General features: G+C 30.4%; 3 protein-coding genes across 3 annotated transcripts in view; 1 reads left to right on the forward strand and 2 right to left on the reverse strand.

Moving 5' to 3' along the window:
• The window catches only part of LOC107439551 (sulfotransferase ssu-1-like), a 48,657-nt gene extending 26,374 nt beyond the window's left edge, over window positions 1–22,283 (reverse strand). The window contains exon 1 of the mRNA XM_016052189.3: window positions 22,153–22,283. The gene's annotated coding sequence lies outside the window, so the exon portion shown is untranslated. The remainder of the gene's footprint in view (window positions 1–22,152) is intronic.
• Window positions 1–22,579, reverse strand: part of LOC139424781 (sulfotransferase 1 family member D1-like) — a 55,462-nt gene extending 32,883 nt beyond the window's left edge. Inside the window, exon 1 of the mRNA XM_016052186.3 lies at window positions 22,270–22,579. The gene's annotated coding sequence lies outside the window, so the exon portion shown is untranslated. The remainder of the gene's footprint in view (window positions 1–22,269) is intronic.
• Window positions 1–24,644, forward strand: part of LOC107439549 (acetylcholine receptor subunit beta-like 1) — a 112,288-nt gene that overhangs the window by 40,328 nt on the left and 47,316 nt on the right. The window lies entirely within an intron of this gene.

Here is a 24,644-nt window from a genome sequence, read left to right on the forward strand (position 1 = left end):
TATATATATAAATGAAAGGAATTACTACTCATATACATCCACACATTAAATTCAAAATGTTTTCCCATCAAATCTTCATTGAATTTAATACTAACTAATTAAACTCAATAAAAGAAACAAAATCAGATTGTGTCATTGTGTGTGTAAAAAAGTAGATACTCAAAAATTTGGATATGAGATACATTTTATTCTGGTCTAAAATTTGAATCCTTTATCGAAATAAATTAAATTATTAATAGGATTTCAGAGAAACCAAATTGAAATTATATTCATTTAAAATGATATTTTCCTTCAGTCATTTTGAGTGTCTCATTACTTTCTGGAAAGCCTTTTTAAAAATTATAAAATAAGAGTTTCATAATTAAATGAAGTTTATTATCACTTTTAACGTTCTCAAATTATTTTCGTTCCATAAAAGAGTTTGGAAACTTATCTTTTTATTATGAAACTACATTTTTCAAAACTTTTAGACGTAAATATTTAATGAAAATAGTATGATAGAATATTATATTGCATAATTTAAACTTAAAGCTGCCAGACAAGTTTTTAAGAAGAATTTTAATAAGCACAATTATGCTCAAATTAAAACTTCTGTATAGAATATGTACTGTTCCAGGAAAATTTAATCCCATTAATTAAAATCAAGAATTATTTTGAAATGATTGATCAAAAGCCTCAGAAAGAATTGGTGTATTGAACATGCTCAGCTGTTTAATTTTTATGGAATGTAGAGTAGAAAATGAAATTAAATTTAAATTAAATAATAAAAAGCAATGGAACTCAAAGCTAGCAAAATATTAAATATTTCCTTTTCTAAATAACTACAATAATTGGAATAGTTATCGTACTTAAGTTAATTAAAAAGTCATGTCAAAGTTTTGAATAACGTATTTTTTATAAGTTCCTTTTGCTTAAAATCACTTTCGAGTCAATACAACACTTAACGATTATTATTACGCTCAAGTTGATGGATACTGTTCTTCTTTCTACATTCCATGATTTAAATATTTCAAAATCATTGTTTCATACCACTTAATAATAATTAAGACCATTTTACAATTTTTCCGAAAGAATGCTCTGAGTAATGAGAAGTTTAAAAGCTGCTTTAAAATTGCGAAAGGTTGGGAGTCAGTGATCATAAAATGCATATCATAAATTTGAAAGTAATAAAAGCAAAAATTATAACAGGGTTATGAGAAATATTTTGGATTTAAGACATACTGGAGCAATAAGCAGAGTATAATGATTCTTAAAGAACTAAACCGAAACTTTCAAATAAATATAAGGATTTTACAGTATTTTAAAGTATTTTAAAATCTTCAGATCAACCATCTTTAGTCTTGACGCAAAACAGTAAACGTGTAATAAAAGTTCCTGCTATGGGACGTAGCTAACATACAAATATCTTGTCGCATTTCTTGCTATTGAATAGCCACCTTACTAATCAGACTTGAATCCAATGGAATATATAGTAGAAACGTATTCTCTTGGATTCAAGTCTAATAAATAAAGTGGCCATTTTTGTGCTACACAGAAGTTAAATAAATATGCCCTGCACTATAGTAGAATGCCTTAAGTTCTGAGAGCAGGAGCAGACTACTGGTCAATAGCTCTTTTTTTCTCCATAAAAGTTAATCTAAGGAGCATAACAATTCTCATAGTGAATTCGGTATCGCTGCGATATAAATATTTGTCAATAACTATGCCCAAGTTATTTCATGTAACTCAGCAAAAGTTAAAATGGGTCATTCTCACTGAAAAGGTATAAATAGACCAAAAAAATTTCTTAAATTAAAGTAATTAAAAAAGTGATAAAAATTACATAAATGCCTTTATTTATTTTTGTTATATGTCCTTATAATAAGGGTCAAGTTTTCTATTTTATTTTTTACAAGATTTAAAATATTTTAAATTCTGCCTTGTCCATGGAGGAGATGTAATAGTCAACGGAGGAGACATTTTATGTTATAAAATATAAAATGTCAATGAAGACTAATTCATTAATTATTGGGTACAACTGATATGAGTTGAACATTAATAAGTAAATAATAAAATATTTCGTTATTAGAAATAGAGCTACTTCCAATTAATCATGCTGCTATGAAAGGAAACATCCATTTTTAACCCAGGTGTACAATTTTTTAAGTAACTCTTACTGAATATTAATAAATTAAAATGTAAAGTCTATTGAAATAAAAATTCAGACTCTACATGAAAGTTGAGTGTTGAGGGTACTCTTTTATGAACATTTTATGCAAGTTAAACATACTGTCATCCAAATAACGTTTTTGTTTTTTCTCTTTTCTTCTTGTTATTGTTTCTTTTTTCCCTGGGCACAAACGGCTTTGCTCTATCAATTTCTAGAAATTTAAGTACATTTAATCACGATTTTTCTGTTAAATCTTTTTCTGATACAGATTTTAAAGTCTCTTGCTCTTTTTTTTTTTTTCACTTTCTTCTAACAAAATAGGGTTTTTCTTTAATTTCTGTCTAGCTTGTCTCATACTAAGTTTTTTCTGTTCCCTTCTCTTTTGTATTTTAACATTTGATTTCTTTCTTTTCTTAAATTTTGGTTTTGACATTTTCTTCCTAAAATTTGAAGAGAAAAAAAAATGTTAAACATCACAGAAATTATTTAGAAAAATTGCCAATATTTACCTCCCCGATAAAAAAAAGTTAAACTTAATTGATTTTCTTTAAACTAACACAAACAAATTAACAAATTTGTTCCATTTTAAAAAATATACATTAAAAGAAAATAGTTTTTTTAATTATTAAAATTGTATTATGGTTATCTAACACATTGTCTCTCCCATTGACTGTGTCTTCTCCTCCGTGGACTTGTTATGTCCACAGAGAAGACAAAAACCAGTTCTTGAATTTTTCTGATTTTTAATTTTAAAGTTACAAAAATGGGGCAGTTCTTCTTATTAAATATACTATTTCTGCAATTTGAAATTCATCTATCAAAAATAAAATAATTTTTTCTTGCCTTCTTTATGATGTCCACGGAGTAAACGGTGAGAACTTTGCCAAACCCCAGTTGAACACAACAATCCAAAACTGATACCAAAGAGAACAAAAACAACTGATAGTTAACATTAGAAAATGGAATGGTTACCCCTCCCAGCAGCTGTCTTATAGGGATTTCGCATATGCTGCCCTTTATTGCATATTTACAGAACTATATTAATTGTCCATGGAGGGAGACTTCATTTTTGCTGGACAAAGTTTACTAGTCATTTATTTTACAAAAATAAATTTTTTTTAAAAAAATGTTAAATAAAAAGTTAGTATAAACATTTAACTAGGTTAAACTACAAAAATCATTAAAATAACGTTTAAATTGTTTAACAGTCATTAAAAATTATTTTGTGCCACAGACGTAGGGACGTCCACGGAGGGGATTTTGAAGTCATGTTTATTAAAAAATTAGAATTAAATATTAAATACATTTATCAGAAATGCATATGATTTGTTAGTTAAGAACTTCACGAAAAATGATGAGGAGAAATATTAAGAAATCTGCTGTATTTTCTAATATTTATTACTCAGGGACTTAAAAAGTCACCTTTTTGTGAGAATGACCCAAATATAAAATCGGAAATGGCGCCAGCTGGGGTCAAAGCACATGGTGTAGAAATGCTTCAGGCACTCGCTCGAAAATACCAGGAGTGTTTTTGATATTTTCTTGATTGACTTTTATCTGAAGTTTTTAAGCCGTCGCATTAAGTAGTGATTTGAGGTGAAGGATGTGATTCTTAATCTAGGTATCACGGGATTAAGCCGTAGAAAGTATAATGCTTAAGGGCACTATCATACATAAGCAAGAAACCGCCATGTGACCATGGAATGCTTGATTTAGGCAATTAGGCAGAGCACTTCACTTTTTGTCTCTTTTTTATTTTATTAAGGTAGCGTACATTTTTAGCGATTTTTTTAAATCTATTTTAATGTTTATAGACAAGTTAAGATCCTTCGGAATAAGTCGGACTAATTTTAGGAAACTCACTATATTTAGTGCCTTGTCTAGAAGTTGCACGAATTTCGCTATTTTAATTGGTCGTTTTCTGATACTTTTTTTTAATTTTCTCATGTTCTTGTAAATGATAAAAATAAAAATGTCTATTGGGCTTTCATTGGAGTAATGTTGAACAATATATATATATATATATATATACACACCGAAGAGCCATTACATTACGACCACCCTGCTAATAACATGTAGGACCACCTTAAGCCCTCAAAACTGCCAGCACCCGCCGTGGCATTGATTCCACAAGGTGCTGATAGTTAGTTTGAGGTATCTGGTACCAAGCGCTCACCAACTGGTCCTGCAATTCCCTCACATTACGAAGGGATAGCGTGGCAGCACGAATTTGGTTTTCCAAGTAGGACCACAAATGCTCTATTGGATTAAGGTCAGGTGAATTTGGGGGCCAAGACATGACTTGAAAGCCACTGGAATGTTCCTCGACGATTCAACCCTTATGAAATGGTGCGTTATCCTGTTGGTAAACACCATCCCCCGCAGGAAAAACAGTTGCCATGAATGGGTGAACCGGGTCTGCAACTATGTTCAAGTAGCTTACAGACGTCAGGGATTGTTCTATGAGGATTATGGGTCCTAATGTGCTCCCTGAAAACATTGCTCCTGGGCGAGAAACCATGAAAACCTGGCCGAGTCCAATTTTATAGATGGAGGGTGGTCATAATGTAATGGCTCTTCGGTGTATATATTTCGTCTTTATTTATAGTTCTCATCTTTCGTCAAGGGAACAGATTGACGTGTGATATATTATAATACCAATTTTTGTCTCTATTCAATAATTTTTTAATTTTATGCTCATCATGGGATGCAAAATTATTATTCAACTTAGAAACATTAATTAGTCTTAATTTAAAATGTTACATTAAGGAATGCAAAGCTAATCAAAGTGTATATTACATAAAATGTAATTAATTTAACACTTTCACAAAATTCCAAAATACCGCGACTTAACAAACGTCAATTACTCTCCTTAAATGCTGTTAGTTATTTAAAACATAGTAAAATTAAAGACTTTATTTAGAAATTTAAAAATGTAATGATATGCAAGACTCGTGAAATATTCCTTAAATTTAAATTTTTAAGTTTGCTTCAAGCTGTTGGGGATTAAACTTGCATAATATTTAAAGCTGGTATTTCAGAAAATATCCCCACTCTACCCCACATTTTAGGCTTCTTTTTCTTAAACAAAAAAATGTTAAATGCCTTTATGTCAAAGTTCAAGACATAACCTTATTAAAACTATTTATGTTCATTATGAGTATTTTCTATTTAATCATGCTTAAATTCTATTTCCTATTAATGTCTAGCACGATATTTTTCAAGTAGGGTTGCTTGTGTAATTTATGAATTTTATGCAGAGGCGAATTTGATAAACTTAATTTTGATCATTATTACTTTGCAACTTATTTTGAGCAACTTTACTTTGTGCTAACGTAAAAATCGAATCTCAGGAATATATTTCCCATTTTTGATAATTGGGTACTTGTTCTTCAAGAAGAAGATTACGGATACCCACACATGTGACCTATGACGTACACGCCAGCTGATCGTTTATAAGTAAAATGCGTGTTAAAGTTGAGCTAAGTTTCTCTTCATAAGTTAGAATTTTAATTGACTTGAAGCTAATTAAATCACACATCAAATTCGTATTCGCCGTATCACACATCAAATTCGATGAAATATAATTTTTTCTCATTTACGTCTTTCAATTTAGATTTTTTATTTGCTTATGTATTTTATTGTATCCGTCACATATTTTGTGCTGTGTACCTGTCAACTTCGATGCATAATTAGTTTTTTTATGCTCTATATGACTTCGTGCCTGTTTTTGTGGTTAGTAAAAAAATGTATAGTGAAAGAATTTAAATCTTTGTGAAAGAATATAGAATGCGTCAATTAAGAGAATTGATACTTGACGGGCTTGGCTAACTTTAGATGTAATGAGAAAAAACAGTTACTAACGTAAACGAATGTCACGTTTCAGTAACCAATCAGAGTCGATTGATTGATTGAAGGGTTTAGTGGCACAAAGTCCAAAGGAGGACATGCTGCTCCAAACAATACCGTAAAAAAATTCAAAACCTAAGTACATACAAAATTTTAATTGTAGCACAATTATAACTGATAAAACAGTGCTAGTCCAATCAGGGTTGTCTAATTACTACACACTACGTCACTTGCAAATATCCCATTCAACAATCTTTGAACTGAATTAAATTTTTCTTCTTCTTTTCGAACAGCTATTTTGTAACGAAATAGAGTGAATTTCGTCGAAATGTGATCTTTCAAATATTTTATAACACAGCTATTTCACCGTGTTTTGTCTGAGAGCATTTTAAGTACCCAGATTTTTTATTTGTTTTCAAATTCTTTTGTAGCCGACCAGCCTGTGTAGGGGTTAGGGAACTCCCCTAGCATCAGAAAGGTTCTGGGTTCGAATCCCCGACAAGGCATGGATGTTTCTTCCTTCTCTGTACTGTCTGACCTTACTGCGGGAGCAACGTTGGCCCACCTAATATGGTGCCCCTGAAAGAGTGGCCACCAAATCTGCCCTTCAGATGCCTGTATGACCAAGGTCATTCAGGCATTGAAAAAAAATTCTTTTGCATCATATAATGGGTGGTAGAGATGTTAGTGCTCTCATTTGTCAAGCAGGTTTCAAAAGTTTGATTCCTGACAATGGCTGAATATTCATTCATCCACACGCTTTTTACTTTATGTTTCATTACTTAATTCTGTAAATCGATATGCAGTATTAAGCCATATGCTCTTGAGGAATTCTGTGTTTTAAGCAACTGATAGTACTTACTTTAATTTGACGGAATGTGGGCTCGGTGCATTTAACCGAAAGCTGCTTCCGAAGAAAAGTCCTCGAATTTTGAGTTTCAGTCTTTTAGAGTGTGTGCACTTGGAATTTACTGATGGTTTTTATATTAACCTAAAAGTTACGCAGTTTGTAAAGCAGGTGTGTTAAGATTCATTGTTGAAATTTATGTAATTTTTATCTTAACATTTTTGTTTGTTTTGAAACTTTAAGGGTTACAGTGAAATATGTATACACATTAGCTTGCTAAAAAGTGGAGTATTTTTTAAAAATAAATAAATATTCCAGCTTTTATAGCACTTTTGATATATTGAATGATACTTTAATTACTTGACAATACCAATCAAGCTCATTTTAAAAACAAGCTCTCTTAACAAAGGAAACAGAAAGTGTGACTTGAGGCTTCCATTCTTCTTGCAAAACCACTTTAGAGCAAATATAACAGCATTCATTGTTTGTTCTCACCTCAAGGTTCAAGAGGCAACCTAATTAAAATCATCAACGTCTTATTATGAGTCTCTCTGCTTTAATCATCGCCAAGTCATTGTTCCTTGTCAGCCAAGCCGCCAAAGCTTCCTTCTCACTTCCGTTTTTTTATTTTATTATTTTTTTTTTATTTTTGTGTGATCTTTATTCATTATCCACCTCAGAAGAATCCATCAACTTTAATTCAAAAAGTAGATGGGAGAAAAGGAATTAGAAAGAAAAAAAAATTCTGAAAAGGATGGAAAAAGTAAAAAAAAAAAAAAAAATGGCGAAAATTTGTCCCTTTTTCCCCCCTTCCTTCTCTAGTATGAATGCATAACGTAATTATCGATTTTTTTGGCGATGCAGGGAAATTTGAGGAAGTTTCCGAAACGTCTTGATTGGAAATAAGAAGTGATGATGAGGAGCATGATGTCTTCTAATGAATTGGAATTTTTCTATCGATATTGTCATCGGCGTGAAATATGTTAATGAAGCTGTAAGCGAAAATTGGGAGGAGAACAAGTAACGTTTCACCATTAGTGTTACCATTAACCCTTATGCAGAAACATAAAAATTTCCAAGCTTTGGAATTACTAAACTTTTATTCAAAAAGATCTAAGTGAAGTCATTTTCTTGCACTCATTTTCCACACAAAGAAAAATCTTACAGCTTCAGTTAGATATAATGAAGTTAACTAATCAATGCTTTTCCTATAATTATAAAATTAATTATAGGTTGTTGAGATAACTCACTCTTTTTTTGTTTGCTTGGTACTCTACATTTTGACATCAACAGTTTAGTGAAGAAGTTTTTCAATGCATTTACCTTTGCGAAAAAAAAATGTTTGTTGTGGCTCGATGTTATCATAATTAATTTCGATGTTATCATCGATTTTAAATTTCGTTTTTTAAAAGGTTCAGTACTTGATACGTTAGTGATAGTAAAGCGATATTTTGAGTATTTTGTCAGCTAGTTAGGATTCATTATCGCAAAAGCCATGATATATTTTTTTGGAAGGGTATTGGGAGCATAAATCGATGGCATAAAAGTTGGATGCGTCTATATGTTGAATTAAAATTGAAGAAAACTCTCTTGATTCGTGGTTTTACTGCTAAATACTGCAGCGCTATTCTCTAGATTCGAGAAACTTTCTCATCAAATAACTCAAAGCTAAATATTTTTCAACTCTTTTGGTCCTAATAGGCATATACGTCCCATAGAGTATGTACAGTCTTTCCCGAGAGTAGAAATATCATTCCTTATCGGACATTTATTGGAGGCTTATTTTAGTATGTTAACTTTAAATTAATAATTTTTTTATAGTTAAATTTCAATCAAGCTAAATTCGGGTTTAAATGGTAAAGGGTTCACTTCATGTGGTTTAATCCCTTAGACCTTAGGTTTGAATTGGATTCAATGTCAAGTTTAATGGCAAACAGATATTTTTTTTAAAACAAATGACTTTTTAATCTGTTTTAAAGCATATTAAAATGTAAAGTAAAATGCATAAATAAAATTGGGTAGAATGGTGAATGAACTATAATTCTGCAACGTGTCATATATTTGATCACTTTAATAAGATTTGTTTTGTAAAAATTTGATTTTAAATTTTTAATAATCTGTGTTTGGTATGGTACAGAAAGAAATAAGAACTCAAACAAAAAATAGAAAGAATACGCAGAAGAAAATAGAACAGAAGAAAAAGTAATTAAATTTATGTATAAAAATGTTTGAATTAATATTTTTGTATCAGCTTTGATTAAATTAATTTAAAAATATCAGTAACACAATTATTGAAGAAGAAAATTTAGAAGAAAAAATGTTCCTTTTGTATTAAAATTCGAAGTATTGAGAAAATGCTGCCAAAATGAATGGGAGGCATAATGAATAATATTGAGTAACCCAAAAAATTGGAAAAATCATCTTCTTATACAACATTAATAAAAATGAAAATTGATTCAGAATTGCTGGAATCTGAAATTTATTAAGAATAAAAACTTGATAGACTCTCGGTCAGAAAATGTGAAGTAACTTTTTAATTACGTCATACGATTAGCAAATTACACGCAATATTCTGATATTAAAAATTGTTAAATTGCTTCAAAATTGAAATTTGATGAAATATTACGTGAACTAATGATATTATATTATTTATAAGCACGAATGAAGAACATGGGAAAAAAGTTCTGCTAAAATTACCGTTCTACATAGTAATGACATTTATGGTAAGCTAATTCATAATTCTGGTAAATAAAACAAAAATATACGATATTTAAACCATTCATTCGTTAGTTTTCCCGTTCATATAGTAACGGTTTTATTGCAATTCTGGCTTCCAAAATTGAATCGATGATTTCGAGAACCAGTCATCTCCACTTTTTTTCGAAATTGAGATTCTTGCATTTTTAAGTTTGGTTGGAATCGTTGCTAAGATAAAAAAATTCATGCCTGTCTGCTTTGTATAGTATATTTTGTGCTGTAAAAAAAAACTGTATATATATCAAGCTGTTACTTAACTATTAAATTTTTTTTCCTAATACAAGACGGAAAAGTAAATTTAACGGAACAAATAGTTTTTATGCATAATTATAAACTTTATCATATATTATATCCAAATTTTATCATATATTATAAAACCATATTCTATGCTTAATTTTACCAAAATCATTATCAAAGCGCTTTGATAAAAATTACCGAGATTTTTGGTGTTCCCGTAGAGCCAGAAACACGATAATTATGACCATACCTTGCAATAATTATGCTATGCAATAATGCACCATAGAATAATTATGACGATTCTTGCAGTTTTCAGCATATTTTTTTCCCAGCGTGGCAGAAAACATTTGTACATCAAGCAAAAACAATTCGTTATGAAACGTGATCATCTATCAAACGTTTCTACACGAGGAAATATTCATATTTTTTTTTGTATCTATTCATCCGAATTTTCAATTTATCATTTTACTCACTTTTAGATGTTTTTTTAGTTACTTTTGACGCAATTTTGAAATTATTGCACTTTACTGTGATGTCAAGTAAATAGAATACCGCTGTAATTTCAACGTCCATCAAGCTCAATAAAGCCGATCTTTTTTCAGTCTCCGCGAATTTTAGTTAACGATGCACAAACTTCACCATAGATCTTTGTATCGTATTCTTGATAGAGACGAATTGCTCTTTTTGATTGCTTACTGCTTCAAGCATACCAAATTCTCGAATGCAAGAAGCCCTGGTGTAAATTTGATGCCGGTCGCTTGTTACTTTCCCGACGTTCCCTAGCGAGACAAAGAAAAAAACAGAAAGTTTTGCCATCTCATATTACCTTTGCTGTCATTTCTGGAATAGCAATCACAAGCCACGAATTACTGTTTCTTTTTCTAAGGGTCAAAAGATAAAAGAAACTTGACTCAAAATACGTTCCGAAGCTGAAGTATCAAGCTATGTTAAATCAAATAGATCTTGTTTTCAAGTATTTTTTTAAGAAATGTTTTATAATATACATTCGAACTAGGCAGCTCTGGTAAAAGTATGTTATTTTTTTAAAATTATTGATTCGGATATTTATTTTCCAACTCTAAAACTCGAAAAAGTTCTAATTTCATTTTTTGTTAGACTGATATGGGGCTCCACTCACAAACCTCCTTAATTGCTTCTCATTCATAATTGCTTCTTTCTTCTTAAACGACAATATTTTCCGCAAAAGCACAGAACATTTTGGTTTAAAAATATACACTTATTTTCGCTTTATGTGAGAACATTTTATTAATGTGTTAATCATAACGGAATGTACAATTATCACTGGATTTGAAACTCAATTCTACTCAACTTAAAAAAAAGTTTAAAACTTAGAATACAGAATGCGTGAATCAATGAAAAGAATGAATGGGAATTATGAAGGAAATTGTTCTTATCACTCTTTATAAAGTTCTTTTTTTTTAAATGTTACTTCAAATGTTAAGATTTATTTCTGGCAACACATCTATTTTTTTGTTTCTACTTTTGATCAACATTTTCATCTCGAGGGAGAAAAATATATTTTTTAGAACGATGGATAAATAGTCAATATTTAAAGCAAAAAATTTGGAGAAAAAAAATCACGAAAAAGTACTTAAATTTGCAATATCTTTTTAAGAAACAAAAATCACAAAAAAACTCTTTTTATAATTATAATACAAAATGGTTTTATTAGCACATTAAATTTCAACCCTATAGTTGCTTTTCACTAGATAGTAGATCGACGAACACGTTTTTTTTTTACTTCAATTTTAACAGTTAGTAATTCTCGAGCTAACAATCGAATCGTAATTTATTTATTCCATTCAACTCCATGTACACTTTTCTACACATCTTAGTAATTTCAAGTTTCTAAATTTTATAGTGTTTTCATTAACGTTAAGTTGAGCACTTTAAACAGCGGCGTTGGGAATGCTCCTTAAGATTTTTTAATATAGAGAGAACTGTATGAATGCAACATATATTCGTTACATAAAAAGTGCCATAATATACACTACTGGCCATTAAAATTGCTACACTAGGAAGGCGACACACTACCAGCGTGAAATTTGAGGGACGGATAAGGCATGCTGTGGTATGCAAATGACTAGCTTATTAGTGCATTCAAGCAAAGCAGGTGAAAAAATTTTTGTTATGCCTCGTGTACGAAGGAGAAATACCAGCATGTGTCCGAGTTTGATCGAGGTCGAATTGCGGCTTACAGGGATTGCGATTTACTATACCGAGGTATTGCTGCTCTCGTTGGTCGAGATCCCATGACTGTTAGCAGAATATCGGATCAATGGGTACATGACAGTCATATGGAACGCCGTGCAGGATCTCAGCAGCCCCCCCATAATCAACAGCCGAGAAGGCATACATGTTATCCACACGGCCTTTAGGGATCGCGCAACTACGTCACGAACACTGAGGCAAGAAATAGGGATCATTTGCAAGACAACAAATGTCTGCACGAACAGTTCAATGACGTTTGAAGCAACGTGGACTGTCTGCACGGAGACCATAGCTTCGGCTACCCTTGACGCTGCAGCACAGGAAGAAGCAGCTCCAATAGTGTGATAAACGACGAACCTGGATGCAGGAATGGCATGACATCGTCTTTTCAGACTAATCCAGTTTATATATACAGCATCATGATGGTTGCATCCGTATTTGGCGACATCATGGAGAACACCCATTGGCAGCTTGCATTCGACATCGTCATACTTGCCCATTACCTAGAGTAATGGTATGAGGTGCCATTGAATACACTTCTCCATCACCTCTTGTTCGCGTTGCCGGCACTTTGAACATCAGCCGTTACATTTCTGATGTGTTAGAGCCAGTTGCTCTGCCTTATCCTCGACTCCTCCATAAAGCTACGTTTCAGCAGGACAATGCACTGCCGTATGTTGCCCTCACTGTCCTGATCTTTCTTGACACAGAACATGTTCTCCTGTTGCCCTGGGGAGCTCGTTATTCTGATCTCTCACCATTTGAAAACGTCTGGTCAATGGTTGCCGAACGACTGGCACGCCACCACTCGTCAGTCACTATGGTCGATGAATTGTGGCATAACGTTGAAGCTGCATGGAATGCTGTACCTGCCCATGCTATCCAATCTCTGTTCGACTCGATGCCCATTAGAATAACTGCTGTTATTGTTGCTAGGGGAGGCTGCTCTGAGTACTGATCCCTCAGGATCTATAATGTATTGTTCCTCCAACCCTAATGTATGTGCCCAATAACTATCATTCTGTTATTTGCATTCCTTCCTAGTGTAGCAATTTTAATAGCCTGTAGTGTATTTTGATTTCTTCTGAATTAAAAAGTTAATAATTCGAATGTTAAAAAGTGATTTAAAAAAATTGCTAAAGGAAAAAATCGTTTCACTCATCGGTTTAACTTTGATCTATTTTTTAGAATAACAAGCTAATCTATCGCAAAATTTTGTGAATTTTTCAAAATTGGGTAGTTAATTTTGTTTTTCGCAGAAAATATTATTGTTGAGTTTTTCTTCGTGAGAAAGATACAGCGAGTTTTGTAATTACTGAAAAAATGGGATATGGGTCTTCTGCGCGGCCCAGGTGCCCAGCTTTTGTTAAATAAAGTAAGTAAGTAATTACCGATAAATTAAATACACTTTTGTAAGCATAAATGACGTTATCCCAAAAGCTGCTTTTCTGTATTTGCAATAAAGATAACTTAATATTTTTCGATTAAATTTTCATTGAAAATATTAAGTTAAAAGGCTTCCATTGCACTTGACATTAATGTATTGCATTTCTACTTTTTATTAATGCAGTGTTAAACCATCATTTTCGGATATTTTTTGTTTAATATACCCTCATTTTATTGACATCAGCTCTAGTTAAGCTTTTAAATGTCTTAAAAAGTTAAATAAATTTAAGTATGAGATCTTGAATTGCGAAACTAAAAATATTTAAATTTTCAAATCAAACATGATAAAAATTGATGGAACTATTTTGGATTTATCTGCTGTTTCAAGATTCCTAAAAAAAGGGAAACTAACATTATGGTATTTTGTTTCAAATAATTTATTTTATTAATTCGACGAAATTCTTCCCAACGAGTAAAATAACTTAAAAATAAATATTTTATGCGTTACATTTCAAATCTAACATTAAAAGTAAAAAGAATTTTTTTTCCAGATATTTTCTGTTTTGCTTCGACTTAAAAAATACAAAGGTTGTTTACTTTGGAATAAATATTCATTTTTTAAATAGATTTCATAAGCAACTAAAGCCTATTTCATAAATTACTCTTTCGACCAGGCATCATTTATCTGTACTCATTTGAGAAAAATATCATATATTCTATTTTATAACATTCGTTGAACTGAAGATCCAAATTTTGGGCTTACGACTACTAATATTCAACTTCGTAACCTTGTAATTTTGAACTCAATCCGGAAGACGTGGGAACTCCGGAATCCCCCTGAATTCCATTGGGTGAAATTTGTCTTTGTGGAGAGTTTTTTTATGGAACTAATCCTAGATCTGTAAAGGAAACCTTAATGGCTAGTTACTTTTCTGTTCGTTTGATAAACGAGCTAACTGATAATATTCTGCAAAAATAATTAGTTATATGTAACAAACATAATTGCTAGTAGGAAGGAAATATAATAAAGAATGTTATCATTATAATCACTAGAAAAAAAAACTCTTTTTATCAGGTAATTCATTATAGAAGCGCATACCATTTTATTTTATTTTATAACTGTTTCTGAACAGCTGACCCAATTTTGGGCTTACGACTACTAACGTTCAACTCCGTAGCCTTGTAGTTTTGAACCCAAACCAGAAGACAAGGAAACTCCTGGATCAAGCATTGGGGTACTTTGCCTCAGTCGAGAACTTTTTGATAGAACTAACCCGCATTTGCGTTACAGGGAGAGAAAAATTACGAAACTCTTACTCAGTTAGCCGGACTCCAAGGGGACTCTAACTGATGATCCGTCCTACACTGAGGATGTTTTTACGTGAGCATTGTGGTCGGTGTAAGCAGGATGCGGTATTCGTATCGACCAGCCATCGCTGGGATTCGAACCAGGTTTACCTCACTGGTTTACCTCATTGAAAGATGAACTCTATATCTCCTGAGCCGTGCTAGCTCAGGAGATAGAGGCTCAGAAAAATCTATATTAAAAAATCTATAACGAATTAAAGTAATATATTGGAGCTCATAATTGCAAAACAACAATTTGTAGCATAGAGGTACAAGACACAGCACTTTTAAACAATTTTTAGATGGGTTTTATTTTTATAGCAAAGCCTTAAAGATTGTAAAATACGCTGTAAATCTAAGTAAAATAGAATATAAAGTGGGGTGATGTCTAGTGTAGAAGGGATTTGGCAAAATTTCCTCTTAACTCAATGTATCAAACGTATTTTTTAGGTCCAGAGTCTCGATACAAGCCACAGTAAGGTGAAATATTTGCAGATTGTTTACCAGCTACTTCTAAAAAAGGAAACAAAATAAAATTTAAAATATAACCCTGTACTTCTCAGAGTATGTCTGTTCTACAAGGCACTAAAACATTCATAGATAACTCTCGCTTCTTGAAAAAAGATTTTTCCCTTCTTACAAGACCTTCTGAGAAGAGTAAACACATTTACTGGGCTTTACTTTTTATTTTTTTCCCTTTTCTTTCACACACTTTCACTACTTTTTCCCTTCAAATGAGGATAAATCGCCGAAAGCAACAACTCTTTTTTTTGGCAGGAAAAAAAGTGCAGAAGGGAAAAATTATTTAGACCTTTCGGGGGCAGGTTGCAACTGAGACTAACTTCCTATATCTTTGTATAGGAGGTAAGAGGTAAATAAAACACCGACACCCATAAAACATTCCCAGAGAGGGGGTGTAATGTTTTCAGAGACATAGAACTGTACTTTCTTCTTTTCGAATAATAAATTATATTGGTATGCTTGAGTATTGAATGAAACTTGGACAAGTGGTCAGGAAATGCATTTCCTGTGCTGCCCAACACTTCTGGTCAAAGTTTTTCCCAAGAGTACACTTTGAGTTGCATATTTTATTGCATTATTGTGTCAAGTTGTGTTTTTCTCAAATAGATGGTTTGTAGCTACATCATTTATTGGTTTTGATAAAAGAGAAATCAGGAAAGAAATTTTACTGTATAGAAATGCTAAACACGTATTGAGCATATAAAAGACATCAAACTGAATTTTCGACTGAAAATTTATAACTTTCGAGTTTTACGTAACAGATTTCCGAATTCTGTTTATATATTTATTTTATTTTATTTATTTATTTTATTTTTTAGAGGTAATATAAATATTTTATGGTATAAATTTCACTGAATGTTTTTAATCTTCTCCGTTATAGTTTTCATGTAAAATTAAAATAATAAAAAATAAACAAATTTACATAACTATTAAAAAAATCTTTCTTTTTCCCTAAAATATTTCTTTCTAAAAAAATTTTTTTTTAAAGAAAAGTGTTAAAATTTTTTAAAAGAGTAGCATGAAAAAAAGCACTTATTTTCTAGTTATACCAGAACAAAATGAATAATAGAAAAATACTGTTTATTTTTCATCGAATCTGAAAAAAAAACTTTTCGTAATTTAAAATATTATTTATCCCAAATTTCAAATTAGAAAAAGAATCAAAGCTTTTGTTTTTCATTTCTAATCCAAAAGCAAAATATTTCAAAATTCAAAGTATCATTTATTTCAATTTTGATTACATTTAATAGAGCCTTTTTTACTAGCTATTAAAAAAGCATTAGAAAATTTTTATAATAGAAAATTGAGAAAGTTCATCTTTTAATACAAAAACTATTTCATTCCTAAAACGTTGTTTTGCTGTGTCATTAGAAGACATGACACCATTCAATCTCGCGTTTTATTTACAAAGATATGATGAACAGTGTTGTTAAGAATGTGATAAGATAAAAAAATATCTTTATTCTTAAGTTATGAAACGATGTCATTCCTATTATTTTTTTACCATAAAAGGTTGATATCTATGTGCGTTTGATTTTGAAACTGTAATTAGGAATAATATGAACCAAGTTATCAATATTATATAAATATGTATGGTATATTTTGTCCACATTTTATAAGCGATAACCAGAGCATTATTCTTCCTTCCCAGAAGATTTAAATTTAAATTTTTTTCTTCTACAAAAGTTATGTATTCTATAACTATTAAATATTGATTAACATATGCATTGCGAAAAAAATTAGTTAAATATTCAGAAAAGTCTGTCAACTGGTGTGCAAGTATGAAACCGGTTATTTTCTAGAAAAACACTGTTTTTCAAAAACGGATGCCTCTTTTTTAAGCTGATAAGTACTGTTTTTTTAACAAAAAAACTCTATAAAATAACTATGTCAGTATATTGTAGTAGGTACGAGCAGCATTCTTACGAACAGTTGACGATGGGATTCGAACCTGGGGTCACCTCATTGTAAGGCGGAAGTTTTGCTCCTGAGTTATCGTAAATGTAGTTTCTCAGCATGAAAAGTCTTACTCATTGAAATACTATTTAAGAGTAAAAATTTTTAAAACATAGTGACTCCTCTTGTATAAATATGTTTGGAAACTTAACTGACTAAAATATCATATCTAAAGAAATATAATAATCAGGCAGAGTGTAAATCTGAAAATAAAGTCGAATCGCACTTTTACTTATGCGATGTTCGAAACCACAAAGTAACTGACTAAAATATCATATCTAAAGAAATATAATAATCAGGCAGAGTATAAATCTGAAAATAATGTCGAATCGCACTTTTACTTATGCGATGTTCGAAACCACAGAGTAATTTCCGAAAGCTGAATCAGGAGAACATAATAATCACAAAATGATCTAAAAAAAAAGGTAGAAAGATTGAATGGTAAGGTAGAAATATTAAATGGTAAGGTTGAAATATTGAATAAGAAATATTGAATGGTATACAAGTAGAAATATTGAGTGGAATACTGAATGGAAAAAAAAAAACTAGAGATTGAACTGACGGTTTTAATCTATTTATGATTAGCATTAAAATCAAAGAAAAACCGTTTTGTCAACAAAACAGCTTTAAACTGTAAAATATACAGAAAAAGTCAGTAAAAATAACGTGTCCAGTTTTTCACCTCGTTTTTCGTATTCCACGTAACATGAAAAATATTCTACTACAAAGATACAAGAAAACATAACCGATCATCTCCCGCCCTTTGTTATCAAGTTATTACGGTCCAAACTTTTTCGCCGGAGCGAATATCTTTTTCATCTGAGATTCCGATTAGTATTTGAACTTAGCGAACAGCGCAGAAAGAACAACTTCCTAAAACTCTTCCCCGATACAGTCATTTCCTTTACTCTTACTGCTTAATGTTACCGATTAACCCTCCAGTGACGACAGAATGTGAGATACCCATATACCCGGTCCCTAATTCATCAAATATCTGATCAAAATGGGAAAGATCTGAGGGAGGTATTTGGAACACTCTTGATAAAAGTTGTCCCGCACACATCAGAAATGCGCTCTTCTCTTAATGGGTCTGCTTGCTTGCAGCTCGCAACGTGTGTAAAGGAAGAAACGGGTTCTGTTGCCATGGCAAAATTCCGACATGCAAATGGCAAATGCGGTAATTATGTTCTCACATCTGCAGCAGTTTCTTGATTTGTTGAGAGCTGTTGGGTAAAGAATACGAACTAATAGAGGTTCCTTTGGAGGATTGAGCAAAGCAATGGTAGAAGGCTAGTTCATTAGGAAAATTTTGATTTTCTCGAATTGTAATTATGCTAGAAGAAGCATATTTAGGAAAGTAATTTTATGATTTTTTGTTATTTGAGCAGGCATTTGTGAATATTTTATTACGCCTCGGGATGTTTTTGTTTAAATAATAAATTTGAAGCTTGAATAAATATTTTAAGAGGTAAATATTTTGTTAAACCATTTCTCCGTTTCCAAAATTTGAGAAAATAAATTTTTTTTTCAAAAATTTGTTTAACAGCTATTAAGTTAAAAATGAAATTTTCTGGTGATTAAATAAAAAGAAATCTTCGGAAGGTTATGAAAAATAATTTAGTACAAGTGCTTTTTTAATAAACTAAGTTACTATGGTTGCTAGTGAAAAACAAAAATAGTTCTGATGAAAAAAATTAAAACATTAGTCTTGTAATTAAATTTGCTTCTTAGCAAATTAAGTTGTTCGAATTTCATATTCCAAATTCTCCTAAAAAGGCGTGCTAAATATTTGAGTTTCATGCAAAAATTGAGAAAAATTTTAAGCTAAATAAAATTTCTCATTTTTTGATAAAATTGCATTTTGATTGGAATGAATAAAAAATATCTTTTTGAACAGCACCTTTAGAATTGAAGTTAACATTACAAAATGTATTGCATGTAACAGATTTCAAGTAATATGTCTCAATTTTTAATAATTAAATGCGACACTAATTGTATTTAGTACTGTGAAAGTGATATCTCAAATGTTCAACCACAATGACGTTATGAAATTACTCAATACTAATGAAGCGCAATTTACAATAGTGTAACGGCTCAATAAATTTCATTCATTCAAATGTTAAAATTTTCTTTTTAAATTCTTGTTTTTCCTTATAAGGATTTTATAAGAGAAACTAGCTCTTAACTATAACTTATAAGAGAAAAAAGCATTTTAAAATACCCTTGTGAAATATTCTTATAAGAGATTTTAAGTCGACTGACTATGTCAGCTATCAATTACCAAGTTAAACTGGAATGATTAATGAAAAATCAAATAAATAGAACTTTGGCGAACAAAGAGTATCCTTTGGCCAAGAATAGAACAATTAAATTTCATCTTTATAAGTTGGCACTAATCTAAATAAACGAAAAATCGGTCAAAACTACCAGAATATGTCCAAATTTACTGTTTATTTCCTCCGGAATTTTGTACAAAATAAAACAATTATTCAAATTCATCAAAACGTTGAAGAATAATTTGAAACAATATTATAATTTTATAAGTTACAATGTTGTTCTGCATTAAAATAATGTTGCATGAATGTTACATTAATGTTACATAAATGCTACATTAATGTTACATAATTCAAAACAATGCTGATATACTCTGATGTCCAAAACCATTTTATTAAGAAATAAAAAGAAATATATATGTGTTATCAAGATATTATTGTATCAGCCTCTTAAAGGAACTCAAAACAAACAGAAAAAAGGCCAAAATCAATATAAATATCATAAAAAAATAATAATTAATAAACTCTCAAATCTTCTTTGAGGATTGAATAAAAAAGAGGGGGAAAAAACTCTAAAGTTTACCAAACCAATAAATGCGCTGAAAGGGAAACCAAACAATGCTATCTTCTTTCATTAACAATACACCGGGATAATCGATTTTTTTTATATCGTTCTTCTTCTAAAAATATATCGATTTCTTATTTTCTGCTTTCAGCTTAAAGGTATAAATAGCGGATGGAATTTATTATCTAAGCTCTGAGGAAAAGAAACAAAATACACGAACTCATTTCTACCTTTTGGTTATGTTTTATTAACTCTACTCCATTCGTTTGCGTTTTTTTTTTCTTCTTCTCGTTTTTGAGATTTTTTCCCCGGCTATATTCTTACTCTTGAGAAGTATAGTTAATTTCAGCAGGGCCTTCAATTTGAGATTCATCGCTACTTAATACTTTTTTAAAAATCGAATTTCATTATAAGAACGTTTTTCTATAAAAAAAAATCCCTTCATCTGTTTTTTGTTTTCGGAGAAAAAAAAAGCTAGTTTTTTTTTCCTTCTAAAGAGTAGGTTAAATGATTGGAACGAAAAAAAAGTGTCTTAAGAAATAATAAAAAACTTTTACGCGTTTGTTTTATAATTCACTAGTTATAGGTGGATGATTTTTTAGTAAAATGAATCTAGAAAAATAATACTTTCTATTTTTTTATCAGACATATCTATATCTAATCGATTTTTTTTGGCGTAAAATTCCAATTTGAAAGGTATAATTACGCGGGACTATACGTTAATATGCTATTGTTATACACTTCTGATTTACTAAATTGCTTGACGAAGAAAAAATTATTATATTAACTTTGTTAGAAAAATAATATACATGCTTAAAACGAAACGCTGTCAGATCAAGAAAAAGTGTTTGGAAAGTTTAATATTGAATTGGTTAAAAATGCTTGAAATTTAAACTTGAATTCCATAATTAAGCGTTGCTGTAAAGTGATCTGCTATTTTGATAGACTGCAGAAAAATGCATTATACAAATTTAATTAAAAACAAACAAACTAATATACGAGCTCAAAATTAGACTTTGTCTGACCAAGAAAAAAAAAATAATACAAAGCGCAGGTCTAAGAGTTAGGTAATACATTTAAAATACTTTGTTAAACTACTAGAAAAATTTTGAAAAAACCTAAATGGAATTTAGATTTACAGTATGCTTAAAATTTAAATTAATTACGTTGTGGTATGATAAGAATAATCTAATAAGTTGAAAAAATACGTACTAGGGACAGTCGTAAATAGCTGAAAGTATGATAAAGTAAAGGTATCAGAATATATGCTTAATTTTTTTTTTTTTTTTGAAAAACTTTTTTCCCGGAAAAAAGCTTTTTTCTCAGAAAAAAGTTACCTTTGATTTATATAAATTCTAAATTTCATTTCCATATGCGATATCGGTTTAGGAAATCAGCACAGAAAACCCAAAAATTGCACATGCATCTTTTTAAAAAATAATCTGTAACTCCAAGATCTTTTAATAACGTATTTGTCCATTTTAAAATTTTATTTAAACTTGTATTAAAGAAAAACAAGATTTAAAAGCAAATTTTTAAAAAATTTTTAAATTTTTTTTAAGAATAAACTAAAAAAAAATTTCAATCTCGTGTGACTTCTTATAAAAAAAAATTGACTTAATTTTTACTGCAGACGTAGGTTCATGTAGTTTAAAAAGTTCTCTTTCAACCAGATAGTAAGCTAAGCGTACGATAGTTACATGCGTCAGAAACTAATAGTTAATCATATAAATTAATAATGGGAAACTATAAAGGACATACAATTACGTGTAGTGCTATCTAGTTTAAAGAGATTTTTTTTAACAATACAGGCTTAAATTTAAAACTTGACTGTATGTGCATATCTTTCTTGTTTTGTTAACCAAGTGTTTGTAAATTATCTTTATACATAAGTAGAAAAGTAGTAAAACTGTATTACTACGTGTTTAATGTTTAAAAACTAACATTAATTTATCGTAAAAATGATAATAATTTTCAATTTAATAAAAAATTACGGAACAAAATAAACATAAGTCTGATTTTTTTTGCTTACCCGCCCTTCTGCCTACGATTGGTTGTTGATTGGTCACGTCTGGTGATTAGCAAGCGTTTTCATTGGTTATTCGGTTATTATAAGAGCAAAGTTAGGAAAAAGAAAAAATGAATTTACCTTAAATGAAAGTGATAAAAAAAGACCATCAGGAGGAAAATAGTATCCAAAATACGTAACTAAATAAATAAATTGGCTGTAAGCTAAGCACCTGTCATGAAAGTTAAAGAAACATTACATATTATATCAGTTGCGAACGAAAACATAAGAGATAAATATTACTGCGGAAACTGGCCGCGGGTTTTTATTTACTGTTTTCCCGATAACGTTTTGTCTGATTCTCAGTTGTGCAAGTACGGTGACGTCACGCTCTGACGTCATGTTTCAGCTTTTCGGTAATTGTTACATCAGCTGGGTTATTGTTGCGTCCCCTTTAAACAGAAAATGTTGAAGAATAAAAATGATTTTATTGTTTATCAATATTTTCTATTAAAATGTTTTATTGAGAAACATGCTTTGAATAATAAACGATTGTCAATATAAAATGTTGTTCTGACAGAGACGAATGTACGAGTTTATCATAAAAAAATAATTGAAACTAAAATAATTAGATGTCATTTATGTTTATTTAATCAGTTAAAACATATTTGTAAGGGCTGTAAATATTTAAGTGGTACATTTTCTATTTAATGAAAAGTTTCAATAGATAAAGGTATTTAATTATCGCCAATTTTAAATTTAAATTCATTAATCCTAATTTCTGCTTACCTTTTCACAGGATGGTGCAATTCCATAAAAAATATACAAGCAAAGATTTTAATACAGTAAATGGAATATTTTTGTTTTAGTTATTACTTCAGTTTCAATACACAAGAAGTGGTGTATTTAATTTTTTAGGAATTAATTGCTTTTCTTTTTAGAACATATCGAGAAAATAAATTTTTCTCGCATTCTTTACTTCTTTCATATGAGTCGTCACATTGTTAAGGTTCTCAAACAAGTGTTCTAACATTCAGACAAACGTTCAAGTATGTTAGGTAAAAACATCATTATTATAGTTATTTTTATTTGCATTTGTCTAAAATAAGCGATGCGTAGTACCTCGAAAGGGTACATTTTGTTCTGCAAACTTGAGCCTAAAATTTCATTGATACAAAAGTGGTAAAGGTGTAAGATACATCATTGCACTCACATTTCTACATTTTTGTTATACGGATATGTCAATTTTATTCGCATCCCTACTTTTTTTAATAGAGGTATATCATTTTATTATCATCATTATTTTTTGAGGGATTTTGCTCGCATCAAAACTTTCGTATAGAGATACAATACTTTAGTGTCAAAGCTAATTTTTAGAGGGATATATCACTGCATTCACATCAAAACTTTTTTTCTATACTGTAAAACATTTCTGTAATAAAAAATACCGGCACCCTGAGGCCTGGTATTTTTTACTGTAAAATCCATTTTTACCAAAGTATTTTGCAGAACAAAAAATCTGATATACCGTAATTTTGATAGCGATAATTACCGTAAGATCACTGAATCACTGATTAAATAAATATTACGATAAAAATTATAATACAGTATTTTGCGGTAAAAATACGGTGAAATAGGTTTTGCAGATGATGCACCCAAAATGTTTGTACTTTATATCGAATTTGATCTGGGATATTTTCCAGCGTAAGAGTATATCGTTTTACTTACATTACTATTTTTTGTTGGAATGTAACTTTACTTTTTACAGGGGTACATCACAACTCATTGGAAAAGTGTAAAGTTTGGCAAAATAATTTGAAATACTATATTTGTATAATATTTTAGGCACTGCTAATTAATGCTTTAAAAGCACGTTAATGATTTAAAAAGCACTGGCATTATAATTTCGTAGTGCAGTCGACACTTTTAGTTAACAATGGATACAAGAACACGGATAGAGAGCTTTTGCATAGCGTGGGAAAGTTTAACGCAGGCGCTGTAAAATAGCGTGAAAGTAACGCTTTGCTAAATCTTTATAATAAGACTTTAATTAAGCAAGCACCGAGTGGGGGATATAGAAACTTAACTACTAAATTGAGAAGAAAGCATTAGGCCTTGGTAAAAGTACTTATATCTTTCTGGACAATAATAAAATATTGGTAGATCTTTTTAACGTGGTACTGATCTCTTTATTATGCCACAAAAGTTTCTATACTTTCATATTTTCTAAGCTTATTAAATCAATAAAGTTCAACTGTTTCTGGGAAACGCTTAAACTGATTGTGAGTTTGATATAATCTCTTTTAATAGATTAGGTTTAATATACAGGGTGTAAAAAAAGTTTGAAAATGGCCAAATGTCTCGAGAAATATACAACAGCTCAAAAAATTGAATTGTCACATATTTTACAAAAGCTGTCCAATGATACCAAACCCGATCTTTCATCCCCCCTGGGGTCTAAGTGGGGCAACTTTGAAATTTTAAATAAGAACCTCTATTTTTTATTGCAGATTCGG

The sequence above is a fragment of the Parasteatoda tepidariorum genome, chromosome 3, assembly GCF_043381705.1.
Source record: "Parasteatoda tepidariorum isolate YZ-2023 chromosome 3, CAS_Ptep_4.0, whole genome shotgun sequence".
Taxonomy (NCBI): Eukaryota; Metazoa; Arthropoda; class Arachnida; order Araneae; family Theridiidae; genus Parasteatoda; species Parasteatoda tepidariorum.